The 20,260-nt window shown below is 37.7% G+C and overlaps 1 protein-coding gene across 1 annotated transcript in view; it reads left to right on the forward strand.

Moving 5' to 3' along the window:
* Positions 1 to 4,353: 4,353 nt before the first annotated feature.
* The window catches only part of Ugt8 (UDP glycosyltransferase 8), a 62,327-nt gene continuing 46,420 nt past the window's right edge, over positions 4,354 to 20,260 (forward strand). Inside the window, exon 1 of the mRNA XM_028760491.1 lies at positions 4,354 to 4,552. The gene's annotated coding sequence lies outside the window, so the exon portion shown is untranslated. The remainder of the gene's footprint in view (positions 4,553 to 20,260) is intronic.

Genomic DNA, 20,260 nt, shown 5'->3' on the forward strand with positions numbered 1-20,260 from the left:
TGGGGGTAGAGTATATGGGAAGTACATCAAGGTAGTAGTTTTCGGAGAATGGAATTAAAATTGAGTTACAGAAGAAATAGCAGTCCACTTTCACTTATAAATTTATTGAGGAAGAATAACATCTATGTTCGCAATAACTTCCGCAAAGACTCCAGGTTAAGTATATCCAAAGTTATATAGCATATATGGATCTAGACATCACAATTCCTGCTTTTTCTTTCATGTATTTTGTTATTGGGCCTGTCTGTGTTATTTCTACTTGAAAACTGGAAAAGGGTGATTTTCTCAGAGAATACAAAAGAATCAGTGGGACACTATGTGTAATAATGGATGGGCTTAATTAAGGAGAAAAACTAGAGCAGTCATTCTAGTCAAAAGTGTCCTCTGTGGTTGACCTAGATGTCTCCGTAGTTTAAGAGCACTAACTGCTCTTCCAAAGGTCCTGGTTTCAATTCCCAGCACCCACATGGCAGGCTATAACTCCCTGTTGCTCCAATTCTAATTTGTACTTTAATCTGCAAAAATCCTCAGGACACAAAGAAACTCTGTCTTAAAACCCCATCACCAAAATATCTTTGAAATAAGAACTGCCGGAGAGGTGGCGCAGCGGTTAAGAATTTGTATTCATCACTCACAACAGCTCAACTGTCAAGTGCTTGTGAAACCTTCATGAACATTCTTACCCAATTCTAGCCTTCTCTGAATTCTAGCCTCTCTTCCATGGTTTTGCCATACCTACAGGATGACTTTGTAATTTGATGTTTCAACTGAGGTTTTTGTTTTGTTTGTTTGTTTGTTTCAGGAGATTGTGCTATGTTCACATATGAGCATGAATGCAGGCTCTGCACCTATGGTCACTCACTTCTTCATTAGAACCAAAAGGGTGGAAAGGACATTGGAAAAAAGGAATAGGTTTCAATTTTGAGATATAAAAGTTAGCATTTTATTTTTAGTACTAAGTACTTTAAGGTAGTAGATTTAAAGCAGATTATTCTACTATTCCCATAAAATTCTCTTCAGTTCTTGACAAACTCTCTGTTCTTGCCTTGAGACAGAATCTCTTCCAAGACCACTTATAACAAATCTAGCTCACGCTAATATCTCTCCCCTTCCTTTCGCTTTGTGATTCACCTCATACTTAATTACACTTAAATAATCTATACCTATACAATCAAGTATTTTCTTAAGTGTTTGTAAGCTCCTTCTCCCTCTAAATAAGGGCAGGATCCAGGAAACACCTTGCCAAAGTTTAAGGAGATAAATTGTGTACAGTTCTTATCAAACTTTACGTAAGTTGGTCTATTAACAAATACTAGATAAATAAAACAAATTTAAAGATTGGCTTCAAGACATGCTTGGATGTGGGCTAAAGGAAGACTTAGCTTAAGAGAAACTCAGTCTTATTTTAAAGAACCCAAAAGTACGCAGTCTGCTCTAGTGTTCTGCTTCAAGGACTTGAAAAAAAAATCATTAAATTTGATCTACAGGCTGGTGGTGTAGCTCAATGATAGAACACTTGCCTAGCATGTGTGAGGTCCTAGATGCAATCTCCAGTACTATTAAGATAAAAGAATGTCCTACAAAGCTGATTAATTCTCCACCTGTTGATTATAGAGAGATAGCACCAGATTAATATTTATTAAATGCCAAGCGCTAGGAGCTCTGTCCTGTCTTATTCATGTTTTATGTTTGGTACTTCTCACAATAACTTTATGAAGTAGTTATTGCCACACTCATTTTTAAGATTTATTTTTACTATTTTTAACTATGTATATTATGTTTTGGAGGGGTTGGGGCATGCGCACATAAGTACAGGCCCTCATGAAGCTCTGAGAGATCAGATCTCCATAGAGCTGGCAATCAAACTTAGGTCCTCTTCAAAAGCAGGACATACTCTGAACTTCTGAGCCCTCTCTCCGGCCCAATATCAGAGCCATTATATGGGTAAAGAAATCAAGGCACACAGTAGTTGGCAAACACTGCTAACAAACAGTGAAACTCAGTTCAGCTCTAGGTAGTTGTGTTAAAAAGTTAATAGTTAATGATTACCAGCTAAGATATTATTTCTCACAAGCATCGACATTTTCTATAGAAATAATGTGAGTCCAAGTCTCTAGAATCATAACAAGCCCTTGAAATTAATAGTTCAATGAACTGACAAATGTAGTGTGTGTTAGGCTAGAACCCCTGCTCATCCCCTACACAAGCCAGGAGATCCCTCCTTCCCCTGACACTGCCCCACATAGAACCCTCCTCCCCTTTCTCCTACAGACTTGGAGATACCACCAGGCTAACTTGTCATTATCCTTCTTCTTGTTTGTAGCAACCAAGACTTCCCGCCCGGGGGCTCAGCTTTTGACCACATATAAACACAATCCCAGCTACTAGCTGGGCATGACATCACTCCTCTCCTAAACTCTATAAAACCCCCTTGCTTTAGTCTGGATGTGACTTAACCAGTGAGATGGGTTAAGCCACCTGAGAGCCACCTTCTAGCAAACCTGCCTTTACCTACTTGTAATCTGGTCTAATCTGGCCTATATTTGAGTCACTGAAGGAGAGAACATACCTATCAGTATGCAGCAGTAATAAGGCGAATTTAATTTACCCTGGCTGAAACTTCCTTCACAGACATGTTTTCCAGTGCAACATTTTGTAACCTGAACTGTATGGACGCTTCCTGTTAATCAGAATGGGAACTTAAAGGATGGACTGAACATGAAAACAATGCTCCCTTCTCTGAAAAGAAGTATCAAACATCATTCATTTTATCTAACCATCCTGTTGATAATATTAATATTTAAAAATAGATTGAGATTTACTTTTTTAATTTCTTGGTTTCAATAGCCAAAAGCATAATTCAAATTTAATTTATGAAAGGGCATACTAAACTTAAGTTGCAGAATGCCCTAATAGCCATATCATAGATACAAAAATCATGATCATAACTACATAAAATATTCTTGAATGGATTTTTCAATATCTGCACGTTTGATGAGAATTTTACAGTATGATAAGTTTGTACGATTTTATTAGGCACATAACCATGTGACACAAATTATAGACAAAAATCAAAATTATTTATTAAATTTCTGATGTCATTTTTTATCAAAAAGTTATATATACTTTATTAGGACAATTACTTGCAGCTGGAGCATGATATTTTAGAAAATAAAGTTTTAAAGAAGAAGCTTATATTCTCTATTGATTATCTGTTATGTTTGATACTTGTTTCCACTTTTTCTAGTGCAATTTAAATAAATAAACTATATCTCCTTAGTTCAGCTAAGGAGATTTCTAATTTATAAAAAAAGAAAAGTGCGCTATCTTCTTTGAAATAGGTATGGCCTTTGGGCACTATAATTGTTAAATAAACTTAATAAGGACAGCAATAAGGAGTATATTTTTTCCTTTATCATTACAGAAATTTCTAGTTTTTGAGGGCCAAGTCCCAAACCTGAGTCTCAAGTTGAAGCAAGGAAACAACATTAACGACACCCTGTTTTTCATTTCTGAACATTTACACACAAAATTTGCATGGAGGCCTTTTAGGTTCTGGACTTTAGGCTTGACCTGAATGGTGCCAGAAAGTTAGACCATATTCTGCTCAGTTCATGTATGTACATGTGTATATGTACATTTATGTATATCGTGTGTGTGTGTGTGTGTGTGTGTGTAGAAAAGATTACCTTACATGTTCAGAATTAAAGCAAAGGAACCTTTCCTGTTTTCTAAAGCTGTACCTCTACAGTTGACACTTCAAGGGATCGGCCTCTGATGTCTGGGATACCAGAGGCCTCAAGCTCTTTGGAAAAAGTTGTTCCTTGACCTGGACACCAACTTGTGTAATAAGTGCTGGCAAACACTTCCAGTCAGAATCAGGAAGCTAGGACCCAAGCAGACAAAACTTTAAAAGGCCCATTCATAAGAAGCTCAGGTTGGCTTTTCTGGTGCCCTTGGGCTCTCCACGTGTGCGCGAGCGTGCGCACAGTCCGGCCACTCTCCTCACGGAGCAGCTCTCTCGGGCCAACAGACAGGAAGTGGAAGAAGGGAAACCAGGCGCTCCACAGGCCCTGCTCCTTTCCAGCGCCTGAGGGGGAAAAAAAGCCGCAGACGAGGAGGAGTCTGGGCGCAGGCGCGTCTGGTGCGGCGAGCTCGGCCGCAGGTGCAGCCTCGCAGCATCTCCGCTCGCCGTCGAGGCGCGTGCGCAGCGGTGTCCCGACCGAGGCAGCGCGCGGCCGGGAGGTTTGAGTGACGTCTGGTTGGGGGAGAGCCGGGGGCGCGCGCGGGTCTGGGCGCGCTCCCGCTCCGTCGCGGCGCGCTGAGGGGGAGAGGGGGCGGGGCGCGCGGGCCCCCGCGGAGGAGCAGGCGCGCTGCGGCCCCGAGGGAGGGCACCGTGGAGCATCGCCGGTCCTAGAGCGGCCGTCTTAAGCCGGCAGGTGCGCCGCAGCTTCCCTCACGCCCAGCCTCCGAGGGCGACGACGCGCGCTCCACAGACTCTGTGCCGCGGCCAAGGCGCCCTCCAACTCCCGCGCGGCAGCCGAAGGACGCGGTAAGCGGCGGGAGTCGGCGGGAGCACGGGGACGGGGACCGGGGGCTCCGGGACACGGAGTTGTTCTCTGCCCGAGGTTTGGGGAACGCCCGCGCCCTCTGAGGCGGCCCGCGTGGAAGGCTGTGGAGAGTTCGGTCTTGTCACCCTGCAGGGTTGTCCGGGCGGCGGGAGCGAATCAAGGGGACGCCCCCGCCCATCCGGACGCGGGACCTTGCACTTGACTGAGGCCAGGATGGGCGACTGCAGCCGCCGCCGGGAACTCTCCGGCCCGCCGCGTTCCGGCTGGAGGTGTCTGAGGGGTGTGCACTGGGGAAGGGACGGTCCCGGGCCGCGCGCGCACGCGGGACCTTTCGGTGACCGCAGTAGTGGATAGAAGACCGCGCGGTGGCTCGTGGCGGACGGGAGTGCGGGGCCGGGTGAGAAGGGGACAGGCTGCGGGCAGGCGGGCCGGGGACGGCGCGCGCGGGGCGGTCGCCTGCTGCTGAGGAGCCGTGCGGCCCCCGGAATGGGCGCTGCGGGGCTGCAGGCGGAGAGCGCTGGCGCTGAGCTCTCGAGGGTGCAGTGCGTCCGGGCAAAAGGACGCTCCGAGGTGTCTCTGGTCAGCACCTGACCTGTGCGCTCCCGGGCACTGGCTTTGAGGGCTTCTAAAGTTGAGGACTGAGAACGTGCCACTCCGCAGCACTTAGGGACAGGATCACTGCTTCACCTGTACCAAGATGCTGTCCGTACCAAGGCGCGCAACATCTTTAGAATTCTGAAGGGCACGAAGGGACTGACAGCTCTGAGTCTCAGACACTCAAGAGAAGGTAGAAAGTCCTCTGTTGGGGAGTGGAATTATCACAGGCGTGACTTTCTCAACCCTAACCTGTGTCGAGTCTCCACTGTTGTGACATAGTGTCAGGACAAGGCAAAGGCTTCTATTTCATAAAAATAAAAATTAAAAATTTCCTATTAAAAATTTCCAAGTAAATCACTGGTTTGGCAGGGGGGCGGGAGGCTGGGGGATTGGTCCTCTTAGGATGTCAAGTTGTACAACTTTAAATTAATGACAGGAATGTGTTGCAGTTTGGAAAGGTACCAAATATGCCCTTGTTTCAATCTTTAATGCCACCTCCTCCCCCAAACAAATACCCACTTGAATGCAGGCTTCCTAAGCCTTGAGCCTAGATAAAAAAAGACGTTTGTTAGACAAAGTCTAGAAAGTCTTCCTTAATCAGCATTCTGATAGCATTAAGTGTCACGCATTGTCCCTAGACATTTTTTTCAATTAGTTGAAAAAAATCAGAACTTGTGTTAATCACATTAACTGTGAGTCTGCAGTTTAATTTTTCCTGAAGAAACGGTTTCTTGTTAGCTCGAGGTCCTGTGACCCTGTCTGCTCAGCAACTTAACTCTCCTAGATGGTGAATAGATCAGCATTGTCTGCTTTACCTGTCACTGGCAAGGTTAAATGCAAGTCTAACGTTGTCTGATCCATCACTATGGGAACATTTTTAAACTGTAGGGAAACAGTGTCTTGATGTTTAGAACCACAGCTCAGCTTTGTTTGGCTCATCTAAACAACTGGCCGTTTTCTCTTGTAGATGAGTGAACTCTTTGAGTCCAAACGTTACAGTTTTCGGTTTATACTGGTACTTAGAATACCTGTTATAGTAAATAAATTCAGTAAATATATTTTAAGAGAAGATTTTGTAAGATCTGATTTTGATAAGAGTTATAGTTAAGATTTCTAGTTATTTAAATCGGGACGTTTCAAGACACCCATGAGCAGCCCTGAGTTTAGTTATCATTTAAATATTGCTGTGAAACTTACCATCAGTTCTCAGACACATTTTCAAAATACTTTATAGACCTGCATATCAAATAATGCCATAATTAATTCACAATTTCCAGAGCATACATGAAAATTGCCAAGACACATAGCAGTGGGTACTATTGTTTGCTTATGCAATATATATTATTCTGACAGTATATGAGTTGGTGCTTATTTTCATACAAAAATTTTCTGAGTTACCCTACAGTATTAATAACCAGAGCTTCAAAACAGCCAGCAACAAAAATAAATAACTAAAATAAGCATTTTGCAAACCTTGCTCTGACTACAGAAGTTACTGCATATACTATTTATTTATTTATTTATTTATTTATTATGCTGGGTGTCTTTCTAAGTGTGAATCTATAGAGGAACCAACAATACCATTTGTTGATATATACAGAACCATTTTGCTTGCTTTTCCTGGTCTTAGTCTGTTGGTCTGAAGTACTAGAATGGAGTAGAGGTACCATTCTTCTTTATATGCTTTGTCTGGGTCTTCTTTCTGTTATCAGCTATCACTTTCTGCTGCTGCCAGGCTGGGAGTGGGTCCTGATGCTGTATTATCCATTGCCTTTTTTTTTTTTTTTGTCCTCTCGAAATGGTGTATCTATTGCCAAGTACAAAGCCCACAGATTCTGTGACAGATAAGTTTTGTTCATGTCCTCTTTGTTGTACTATGGGCTGAGTGATTGATATTCTCAGAAAAGTGACCTGTGTATGAAAGATTTTAATGTGTTTATATACAGAAAATTTTGTACAAGAGAACTGTTGAAGAAGAGTATCTTCACTCTAGACAATTTGGCTGGGTTTTTTTGTTTGTTTTTGTTTTTTGGGTTTTTTTTTAAAATTGAATCGGCACTTTAAAATTTTGTTTTACTGTTTTTAAAATGTGGGCTTGGGTTATTTTTCTTTTATGTACTTCTTTCTGCCATTAAAACTCATTAACTTGGTGTGGCATTAATAGTTCCCTATCCTGGAAGCTAAGTAAAAGTGTAATTTGATAATCCTGCTAACCATACTGGATGCTTGTTAAATTATTTAAATGTTACTTTGCATATCTGCCTACATAACCAAATCAGTTTGAAAAGAAAAGTTTATTAGTTTTAAAAACAGTGGTAGTCATATGTTCTTATTGTGAAGCATTTTGTGAACATATATGCTTTCCTCCATCAAGTATTTATTAATAGTATTAACAATCTGTACACTGAGATTATGCAGATTATTCAAACTGAAGTAGTTACTGGTCTAAGGGGGAAGTCTAGAGGTACATGACCAAGGGCTATAGGAACATTTGTTTTTAGTTGTGGGGAAGTACAGTGTCTTGACATTTGAACAACAGCTTAATCCACTATAACATGTTATACACATCTGAGACAACTTAGGAAACTAATATTAATAAAATAGAAGAGCACTGTCATTTAAGTGCTGTGGTATAAGTGTGATCAGAATGCCTGAGTAGGGATTTTGTAATGGTTAGTTATCAATTCAGGAAGACTTGAAAGGATTCCTGCAAGGGGACATGAAGTCCAGAGTAGTACACATAAGATCCTGCATATTTGTTTGACTCCCTGAGGTGTTTGGTTCTCTCTATGCAGAATTGCTTTTAAAGGAGATATGATGTGTTGAGAGGTGAACTATAGCACTCTAGAGTGATGGACCTCAGACAGCTGAGACAGGAACATCTGTTAAGTATTGGGATGACCTTGACAAGAGGACCTCTAACTTTGGAAGTGTTACTAGAATGAAGAAGAGAGAGAACCAGTACCAAGGTAATTACATGGTAGACTCTAGAAGAGTGGGTTGTGGATGTGATGGTGAAATATGGAGGAAGGCTGGGATAAGAAACATGCTTGAGAAGCAAAGGTGTCAGGTTCATCTTGGGCCATATAGAGTCTGAAGTGCTGTAAGTCCATTATAGATGTGCACTCAGTGAGTCATGTAACAAAAATTTTGAGAAGACAGTTTCTAGGTTAGATAGTAAACAGGTAGATTAATGGATGGATGCATGAATAACAGATGTAGTATAATTGTAAACATTGAAAGTTGGTAGACATACCAGGGGAGGTACCAAGATTTGGAAGGAAAATAGACAACTAGGGAGAACCTAAAATTTGACAACTGGTTTGAGAAACATTTATAAGGTGTTCAATTTATAATATTTTACTTGAGAAGCCAATGGATTAACCAACATTGAAAAATTTGAAGGGAGCAGAGAAGTGAGTTCATCTAGGTCCAAGAAGTTGGCTCCAGAGTTCTAGGGGTCTGCTAAGTTTCCAGAACAGTTTCTGTTCGAGCTGTACTGTGTTTAAACACCAACTGTCTCCCAAACCAAGGTTCTTGGTATTTGACATATACCTTGGATGATCTCACAATGTATTGGTTGTTCATTTTAATAAGCCTATAAGCAGAAACAAAAGCGAACATAGATATAAAAACGTAACAAACTATAATGTTGTATCAAATGATTCAGAAGATGTTTTTCAGTTATCCAGGGCTTTAAACTCAACATTGTGAACAAGTAATGATTAACCTGTGTGATCATGGAAGAATGATCATTGAGTTTGTTTTCTTCCCCTCTTCCCCTGAAATTTATTATAGTAATATATAAATACACTTGTTTTCTATCTTAGTTTTTTCTCTACTTGGATGAAGTAGTTATGTTTCATATCCACGATAAACACATACAATTAAATTTGCATTGTACATACATAAATATCATGCTTTGTAACTAGTGAATATTTTAGGAGTAAAATGTTTACATACATAAATTCGTTTGGCAACCAGCCAACACCCGAACACAATAAATCTTGTTTATACATTAACTGGAAAGTATAATGATGATTATTTGTTATATGTAATTATATTTAGCTCAAATTAGTAAATCTTAGTCCATTCTCTCTATGGTTAATTCACATTTTGTGTGTGTGTGTGTGTGTGTGTGTGTGTGTGTGTGTAGCACTCTCAGTAGTATGTGGCTTTAGAACAAATAAATTTAATGAATTTCAATGTTTATTGTTGTAAAGGTAAAGTGAAATTAGCTTTGCTGATGGCTGGCCATACCTCTTTGGAAGTCTCTAGCCACATTTTTTGCTATCAGTACCTTTCTTTTTTTTGGCAGAGTTGACTTCCCATGACTTTTTTTCCCCCACTCTGCTTACCATACAGTACACAGTCCTATTAATTGCAAATAGTAGAGAACTGTGTGATTTCAGTTTAAGATTTTTTTTCTATTCCATATTTTTCACAAACCTATTTCTTCTCACTTCATGCTTATGGTCTTTCTTATTACTACCTTAGAGAGACAGCAAATCCAAATTGAACTTTGCTTAGAGACAAGTGTTACATGTAGGTAGGCGTTAAGCCAAGTTGAAATTTGCTTAGAGAGGAGTGTTAAATGTAGATAGGCTTTAATTATTGTATAGTAGCCAGAACAACAATGCTAGTTTTGAATTGATGAGTTGTATGGTATCTAGGATAGCATATGTCAGTTGCTGGTTTTAGGCTTGGCAGTTGCCGGTTTTAGGCTTGGCAGTTGCCTAAGTTTTAAAATATTTTAGTAGTTGGGAAGACTGTATAGTAGGAACATTTTGGAGATCTTCGCTATGGCCTTAGAATATTTATGCGACTTTTTAATGCATAAAATATTTTAAAGATTCTATCATGTTTTAACTATTACATTAAGTATGACATGTTTTAATAAGAGGAAACTATGGGACTAATATTTCTCCAAGTGAAAAAAATTCATGTGTGTGCCCAGGTATTAAAAAGTAAAATTATGTGTACAAATTTGCTACACCTTCTCTGAGATTTTCTTTATGTTGGGAAAATTGAATCATATGTATTTTAAAACTTAAAAGGACCTGAAGGATATAGGGCAAATATTTAACATTTGTAAAAATACATTTAAGGGCTAGGGAGATAGTTCAGTAAGGTAAGCATTTATTCACAAGCTTCAGCTTGAGTTTAGCTTGAGTTCGGATCTTTAAAATGTACCTATACCCAGAAATGGGAGTGTTTCTGCAAAGCCAACATTCCTATGGTGAGATGGGAAGGAGAGACAAGAGAACCCCTGGATACTCACAGGCTATCAAGCCTGATATACACAGTTAAAAATAACAATACGCAAATCAAGAGACCTTATCTCAGACAAGGTGGAGAGGGTTGAAATCCAAGGTTGTCTTCTGACCTCTGCACATGTGCCAGGAACACAGGCACACATATACTATACTACATATATGCACAACACACAGATTCTTAAAGTAATATAGTTGATATTTTTCTATATTAGTTACATACCTTTTGAATCATATGAATACTGTTTTCAGAAAAAAAATGTAGCTGATGATTTAAAATTTAAATAAATAAACTAAAGGACATTGCTATTCAAAGCAACAACAAAGAACATCCAAGGGAAGGATCCTCTTTGAGTAACCTATTTGAAATTCAAAGCTTGTTATTCAGCTTAAGTACACACATAAAAACAAAAACACTTGGGCATACCTCTATAATTGAATGTAATGCAACCATCAGATTTTTTTTACAGTCTTTTTGTATAGCACACCAATATCAGATTTGTAGTCCTCTAGTCTCGGCTTCCAGAATACTGTGTGTCCCCACACTTAGCTCCATTATAAAATTTAAACACCATTTCAAATATTCTTACTGTTATACTACGCCATTGCCATAACAATATTGATAATGTAGAAGAATAGCAAGAGGCCTTTTTTTCTTTAATTTCTGGCAATGACATAAATGAGTATGTGCTGAGGTCTTAGTATTCTGAAAGACCTGCTCAACATTGCAGGTTTTGTGAAACTTTCCCTAAGAAAAATGGCCTGTGTGCTTTCCATAGCTTTATCTATTGTCCACTTGGTCTTTATACTGAGTAGGGCTTAAGAGCAAACTAGTCAAACAGGTTTGCCTGTTTATTTGACAAGGATTGGGGAAGCAGGGAAAGGATATGCTTTTATGGATAAGGGCAATGCTGAAGCTGTTTTTTAAGGAAATTAATGCTAATCGCTACCTCTGTTTTCTCTTGACTTTGAAAATATTTAAGAATATGTCTTAGTAGAGACATGAATAGGATAAAGGAATCTAGAAGGAGAAATAAGAATCAGCGAATAAGATCTAAGTGAGGATAACAGAGAAAGTGAAAACTGTATTGGAACAAAAAAACATTCAAAGAGAAGCAGTCAGACTTGTGTTATGCTTTCTTTGAGCTGGCTGTGCCACACCAAGAAACCAGAGTATTGATCTGGGGTTGAATGCAATTAAAGCAAAGGCTTGCCTGTGGTATTGTCATCCTATGTGGAGATCTGTCATTCCCAGGTCAAGCTATTACTAGGAATATTTGTAAATGGGATGTAGTTCTGAGTCTAGCCTTATCTTCGGTATGATAATTATATTTTAGAAAATAATAAAATACTATATCACACAGACTTTTGTTTTTGAAACAAGGTTTCATGTAGCTCAGGCTGTTTGAAACTCACTAACTGGTAGAAGATGACCTTGAACTGCTGCTGATCTCTAGTCTCTATTTCCTAGAGAGCTAGGATTAAAGAGTATGTATAACTATTCCAAACTAGCTTGTTTGTCTTTCTGTAGTTTATTAAACTGTTATATGTATGTTCTATCATTGTATTCTTGACCTGCTTCAGGTATCTTGCCAAGAGGTAGTAGAATTTTATTATAAGCATTTTGGGGGGTAACCAGTAAAGTCTTTTGCTGAGAGCTATGTGCTGGAGCTACCAAACACCTTGTTTTCTGAAATCCTTTCATAGTACTGTGGAAATTACATAATAAAGTATTCTTGAGGCCTCACCATCATGTCTGTTCCTTTCTATCTTTCTGAAGGCTCCCACCCCACTCTGTGACAATGTTCTTCATCTGTTTTTCAGGGTATTCCTCTGTATTTTCTGGGCATTTTTCAGAACTTAAATTTCTCAAACCTTAATTGGCAAGGGTTATTCATGCTCAGAGACTAACTTTCTCTTTATGAATACATGATCTGGAGTTCCAGCTATAACATCTTTTCATCTACTATTTGAAAAACTTAAGTGTTCAAACTCAATTTGCAAACTATGACTGGCACTGCTGTCTACATTAGCCAAGTGACTTGATTTTGGAGTTAACTCATGAGTATCCTTCTTTTGTCTCCCTTATTTAGTCTGACTCACTATTTTATTTTATCTTCTTAATAAAGTCCTACCTTGATATTGCTTGAAACTTTCATTCAACTTGTGCTGTCTTCATGTAGTCTCCTCACTTCTCAGCTATAACTCATCACTGCCTTTCTCCCACCTTTGCCTTGGTTCCCATGTAATCACTATCTGCTTACTTGCTGCAAATCCTTTACTTTCTTTCAGGGCCATTTGACTATGCCCTCTGTTTTCATCTGAAAACACCAAGTCTTTAGTCAACATGCCTACACATTGTTTAGCTGTACTCTGAATACCCTTATAAGACTTAATGCATCTGTGCCTTCAGGGATTTGCTTTGGGACATTTCAGTTCTAAAGTGCCCTAGCTTTCTATGGAAAGATAGGCTATAAGGAGAAGAATGAAGTGAGAACTGGGAAGTAGAGAGTAGGAAAGAGACAGAAAGAGACATTTGGGACTATAACCTTTGTGCCAGACACACATTTTACCACTGAACTACATCCCCAGTCTTCTCTCTATAATTTCAAATATTCATCTAACAAGCTTTTGACCTTCAAGTTACACTTCAGATTATTGTATTATTGTATCTTTAAACTTATTTTTTTTAAAACTTTACTCTGCATATGTTGATGAGAGTTTAACATTTACTTCTGTCTACCTTCTCCCTCTTAAGTGAATACAGGTCCGTATACCACCTTGGATAAACATTCTCACCAAAGATACAATATTCATACATCATTGAATGTTATTTTTAGCTCCATACAAGGTACTGAAGGAAGAGAGTTGTCCTAGTTTCTTGTTTATATGTTGATCCTTTTGCTGTTTTCTCCCAGACTAGATCATTCATACCTGAAATGTTTCTTTCTTTGGATTTGGGGACTCAAGTATTTTGAAGACTTCTCTTTTACATAGTCAGTCATAGTGGGAAGGTCTTATTCATAGAAAAGTCATGTCACAGAAGTCTTTATAACGATCGCATTCATGCATGGGTATTTTTCTTTGAATTTATGTGGTACTTCTTGTAGATCAGTGTGTATTTCCAAATAATTCTGAGTGAGGTTAATTACAAGAAGTAATTAGCAGTATTTAAATGGACTTGGTTTTTGTTTCATATATATGTTTGAGAGTAAGTGTGTCCAGTGCCATAAAATGGTAGTTGGGTGTACATTAATTACATAGACCAGAAAGAAGACTTGGAAGCCTTCTAATTCCCTCACCTGGACTTTTATAATTGCTACAGATGTTTAAAAGGTTATCCAGCTGGATTGTTTTGTTTTTTACCCTCTTCCTTTTTTCCAAGTTTCTCCTTTGGTAATTATCAAAATTCTTGCTTAAAATAACTCCCCTTCCATTTCTTTCTGGGCAGGGCAGTAGGAAAAGGGATAAGATTAAAGATATAGTTTAAGATTAGGATAAAATTTTAATATATTTTAGCCCAGAATAAAAAGGAATAAAAAGAAAAAAACATGAAATATGAAGACTATTAAAACTTTTATATAAATTACCTGTCTATGAATCAGGAAGGTCCCATAGGACCTGAAAACAATCTAGGTTATTGGTACTGTTCTTAGTTGCCTACAATAGATAGATGGCAGAGCACTATTGCTAAAGATACCACAGAGTTTGATTGTGGAACATAGAGAAATCAAGCTGGAAGTAACTAGGAAACTCCCTCCAGACTAGCTTCTATAATTCTAGAAGTTAGTATTCAGGCTATTAAGAGAAAGAAGACATTAGTGGTTTCATACTGGTCCCTGTGCACTTATACAGTAATGAGAGTCCTGTAACTAGACTAACCAAGAGCTCTCTTAATTGAATCAGTTTGAGGTCAGTTCCACAGGAGGCAATTCATACTTGTTACTATAAACATACTTAAAACCTATGATTAGGGAAGTTATAGGCTCCAGCAGGAACCTACTATTGCTGTTTTGATAAATGGTTACTTCTGTCATACTGCTTTCTAAATACTTTATGCCCATAAATTTGTACTATAAATTTGTGCTACTCTCAACCTTAGCCAGAGAAGCTTCTTATTGAATTGGGAAATGGTTAATGCAGAGATTAAAAGCTATCCAAAGTATTGATAATAATGACTGCAAATTCTTAGGCATAGTTGGGGCATTTATATGAATTCCTTATCCCCAGGGCTCAGGGAACAGGGTGGAAGAGGTAACAGAGGTAGAGAATGAGAAAGAATGCTATATCCTTTGATCATGATATGGCTGTAGCTCATGTGAACTTACCAGTTTACCTGTGTAAGATCTGCTCAAGATAAAGCCATTAAAAATTCCAAAACGGATGGTAGAGGGCCTACCAAGACTCCAGCTGTAGCTGAGGAGCTCTTCGAAGTTGATAGCTATTGGGTGGAGAGTAACTTTTCTTTGGGAAAAGGAAATAGCTATTGGTAGGTTGTTCATGCCCCAGTGGATTGTACATATAGCCAATACTAATTGGACTAAGTGATTTTAAACAATAACAAAAGCAAAGAATGTTATGTGTCATTTTGATCATCCATAAAGGCTGATCAAAGGGTATGTATTACTTAAATGTTATCTTTTAAATAAGTCCATTTTGGAATGTTGTTCCAATGTTTTAAACTGTGCACAATACATTCAAACAAGTTTTCTGGGTATCATTGCTTTGCTCCCTTCTTTTTAATCTGTGTATTGTCCTTTTGGAGATAAAGTTCTTCTCTTTCTTAGGGAGTCCTTATGCCAGATCCTACCGATGGATCTACAGCTGGGTAGTAGGGCCAAGAACATGGCCTGATACCTGTTGTTGGATCCTTTGTGGTAGTTATTCAGCCTTTATGGGCCCTGAACACTTTTTGCTTTCTAAATACATACATACATACATACATACATACTACATACCTACATACTTACATACTTACATATCTACCTACATACATATGTATAGTGAATACACACATATGTAATATATGTATTATATATATGTAAGTACTTTTTAGAGACATTGTTCCTTTTTCTATAAAGGCAAGAATTTGGACTCATTTATATTTAGTACTTAAATTGGGACTCCAGTTGATTTTTAGATGAAAATACTATTAAATGGGTTTCTAATCACTTTACATGAAATATTTTAATTACTGTGTTTAAGAATGCTTACATTAGTTTTACAAAACCAGTAGTCAAAGCAGTGGTATACAAAAGACTGCTCAGTATATGTTCATTGTGGATATATTTGTATTATCTTAGATGCATAGAAGACACAAAAACTGTACATGTTTCCCTGGTTTGTATATGTTCATTGTGGATATATTTGTATTATCTTAGATGCATAGAAGACACAAAAACTGTACATGTTTCCCTGGTTTGTAAAGGAGCATCAGAGAAGTGCATTGTGTCTTTTGAATAACCTGCCCAAGTCTTAAGCCCCTGGGGAACAAGTTTGTCATTTTTCAATCAATTTAAGAAGTATATAAGGAACTTCTCACACTGCATGAGTTGGGATTTTATGAAAATAGGCAAGTTTGTTATTTGTTTACTAATAAGACTTTCATGGAATAAAATACAGAAATACCTAGAATTCAGGTTTTAGGTCAATGAAAACCTATTTAGTAATAGGAATTAAAGGATATTTTTGAGAAGTAGAAGAAAGGGTCCCATGCATTTCAAGACATTTCTGTAACATTAAGAATTTCCGGGAGGCAGAGACAGGCGTATTTCTGAGTTCCAGGCCAGCCTGGTCTACAAAAACCCTGTCTGGAAAAACCAAAAAACCAAAATCAAAAACAAAAACAAAAAACATATAAAAGCTTTAGCCGGGCTGTGGTGGTGCACGCCTTTAATCCCAGCACTTGGGAGGCAGAGGCAGGCGAATTTCTGAGTTCGAGGCCAGCCTGGTCTACAGAGTGAGTTCCAGGACAGCCAGGGCTACACAGAGAAACCCTGTCTCGAAAAACCAAAATAAATAAATAAATAAAAGAATTTCCAAGTAATTGTGAATTGGAAAGACTTTACATGTGTAGAACTGCACTATGGAAGATTAAAGTTTGACCTAGATTTCCTTCGGATTTACCTGATGTATTCCACTAAAAACAAACAAACAAACAAACAAAGAGGTACTAATGTATAGAATTCCAGGCTACACTGGGCTAATATGTGAAAACTTGTCTCAAAACAAAATTATTGTGGACTATTAGATTGAAAAAGAGCAAAGTTACATTAATCCCCAGGGTTCAAGGACTCGAATAGGTTCTTCAGAAGACCCAATGTATTTCTCTGAGTCTCATTTATTTACAGGGAATAATTTTGTGACTTTTATGCATCTGATTATAATATCAACAAAATCCTAATTACAGAACTGTAAAATGTTACGCCACAGCATTTTAAAACATAAAGCATACTTTAAAAAGTTATAAATACTTGTTAGGAGTTTAAACCTTAGTCTCAGTTAAGACTTTGCTGATGTTTAAGAATGGAGTCAGACTCAAAGAATTTCTGTGTTTGCTGGATGTTGATCACATGCAGAGGCATGGAAATAATTAACACAAAGCTTGTCTGGTCTTAGAAATCTGTAGTAAAGAAACCTAAGTCTTTACGATGTGTGTGTGGGTGATGAGTTAGTTATAACTAAGACATGATAAGCATTCAAAGTGATTTAATTACATCTCTTTTTTTTAAATGAAAAGGAACATTACTTTTAACTGTGTTTTTATCGTTACCACTGATTGTCAGAAAATGGTTCTTGAGTCAGTACTTTCAACATCTCCTGTGAGCTTGCTAAAAACATAATCTGTGGCTCATCCCAGATCTGTGAAGTTATACCTTGTGAGGACAAACCTGGTATCTGTTTGCATAAGCTTTCCTGTTGCTTTTGATGCTGGCTACTTTTGAGGCTCACTAACTAATAACAGATGCCTAGTTGGTTCATATCCCCAAGTGGTGAAAAATGGTGTTCATTTTGAGATGAACTGCTTGGCTCAGATTTTAAGACTGTATTGATCAACAGTTCCCTGTTAATTTTTATAACTTAAACTTATGATATAATACTTTCACTTATTTAATTGGTTGTGTAGTTTTAGTTCAATTAATACATGCATACTCATTATTATGTCTAAAACCTGAGATTCGTTGTCATTTTGTAGACTTTGCTCTTTTAGTTACCCAGTAGAGGTAGTTGTTCTCAGCTTCATCACAGGATAACAGGAGCAGAACAAAATGTTAAATCCTGAACCTCAGATGGGCATGATGGTCCCTGTCTTAATCCCAGGACTTGGGAGGCAGAGACAGGAATATCTATGTGTGTTCTTAGCCAGCCTGATCTACAAAACAATTCCAGGACAGCCAGGGATCCCTATCAAGGAAAAACAAATAAACAAACTCTAGGGGGGGACCTGGTCTCTAGAATTTCTGTGAACTTGATTATGGCAACAATCAAGTTTTTAGCCATCTTTAGCTTTTAAAAGCATCCCAGTGTACACTTAGAGTTGAACTGTAGCAACATGCTTAAAGATTGGGTATTTATCAAGCCAGTTAAAACATTACATATTAAGTCCATTAGATATTTACATTATTTTAAGCATATTGGCCTCTGTGTATTTGTGATTGAAAAATAATCTGCTTCCTTGTAGGTTTGCATTGCTGACTGCTTGACTGTGATCTTGCCTTGACTGTTTTAGGACTGTTAACATGTAGAGTAGATCCTGGCCTATGTTGACAGTATATTTACTTTATATAAGTTACCAGCAGTCTCATGTCCCTAGAGAGCTTATCTTAGAACTACATAGATTGGGATTCCCACTCCTGTTTTTTTAAAAGCATAATTTGTCTTTTAACATGTCTTATGAAGTGTGTGTTCATACTGAAGAGTCTATGTAACCTAAATTTGGAAGTCAACTTGAATTCATTTCTCATTTGAAAATTTAGTATTACATTGATTTGATCTTAGCTGTTTTATGAATCAAATGATAGCATATCAATTTTGTTAAACTTATACATTTCCTTCTTTTATACCCACTGACCCCTAATGCATGTTGTAAGTTATTTTCCTATATCTTTCAAAATTTATTCATAAATCAGGTTTGGGCAAGTTTTATAATAGTAAAGTATGCTCAAGATCTTCCAATCTGATAGTGTCACTTAGATAATTAAGCTCAAAGAAATAAAAATACTTAGTTTAATTTAAAAGTTTGCTAATGACAAGATTTATGGGTACATGCTATTTTTATTTATTTCATAATAATTGATTAGAAAACTATTTCCATACTTCAAATATGAACTAACTAAAAAGAAAGTTTGGGTCCTGGAATATTCTTCCATGCCAAAATCCGTAGTCATTTACAACTATTTTAATTACATTTCTAAATGGGTGTTGATATATTTTATTAAGAAATTTCACTTTAGTAATACACTAACAACATTAGCTAATATGAATTTATTAGATGAGATCAGGAAAACTCAGTCTAAAAGAATGACAATGACAGGATGGCCAAGTGTTAACTGTTGTAGCAGTACTAAAAGCATTATTAATGTACCCTTGGAGACTGCAGGAAGAAGCTCATAAATGTTTTGTGATTGGTCAACTGTTTATTCTGTATTTCTTAAGATTCAAGATGTACATTGTACTTTTTTGAATTCCTCAAGAGCTATATTTTAACTCAGCCCTTGCTAGTTTGCACCTACAGTTTCTTCAATTGTGTCACTTGTATAACTCTGCACTGCAGTGTTAGGTGCTAGATTGTTACCAGTCAGTCTGATAGAGAATGGCATAGCAGTCTTCAGCTGCTTATTTAAAATAGGCCACAGCTTATTTGCTGAAGAGACCTTGGAATCTGTGTTTTTAGTTAGCACTTGAGGTGTGTCTTTCGGGCCCTAAAATTTGAGGATAATTTCACCTAGGTGATTAAAATTTGACTTTTAAGTAGATAAATTTACTATGATCTGGCATAAGTGGATATGAGGTCTCAAGTACAGTGCTTGTTGATATTCATATTGTCCTGTCTTCCTGTCCTCTCTATAGCCTTGCTTCTATTTTTTCTTCCACTTGTTGGTTGAGGAAAAACTGTCCCTGTGGACAGGAGCCAGCTACTACCGATAAAGGAAACGGGTTGAGTTTCTCATTACAGCTTTGCCACCTGTACTGTAGATGTAAGGAAGGAGATAACTGAGGGTAGTTATAGTGAGGAGTGGTGAGTATGTCTTACTTGGGTTGTTACAAAGGCAATAGTAATACTGCATTCCTTACAACTTTTTAAAAAGTTACTGACAGTGTTTAATTTTTTTGGCATTTCATTTTATACAAAACAAGATCTGCCAGTTTGTAGCACTTCCAAACAGCTATATCATTCTGACTTTCTATAATGGAATGTTAGCATAAAGGATAATACAATATGAATATAATATTTTTATCATGACCTTCAAATTAGTTCTTAATCACAGAAAAGTTTTTTTTTAATGACTGTGTTAGAAATTTTGACCAGAAACTTAAGTCAGGGAAACTCAAAATCACTTATTTTTTACATTTGTGAAATACACTACATTCTTTCTTTTTATCCAGAGTTTTTGTCTCATATCTGTAGATAAATTGTGTATACCTGGAAATTATATACAAACAAGCATACAAATATTCTGTTTTTTTTTGTTTTCTGAGTAAATAAAAACAAAAACTTAGAAAAGTGGTACATTTTGAAAATCTAGTTATCTATTCATTACTTACTGATGGTCAACCTGAGATTTGTCAGTGTATGACTTTCATTCAGATTGCAGTTCA

Source organism: Grammomys surdaster, unplaced genomic scaffold (genome assembly GCF_004785775.1).
Source record: "Grammomys surdaster isolate TR1022 unplaced genomic scaffold, NIH_TR_1.0 126531, whole genome shotgun sequence".
In the NCBI taxonomy this organism is placed as follows: Eukaryota; Metazoa; Chordata; class Mammalia; order Rodentia; family Muridae; genus Grammomys; species Grammomys surdaster.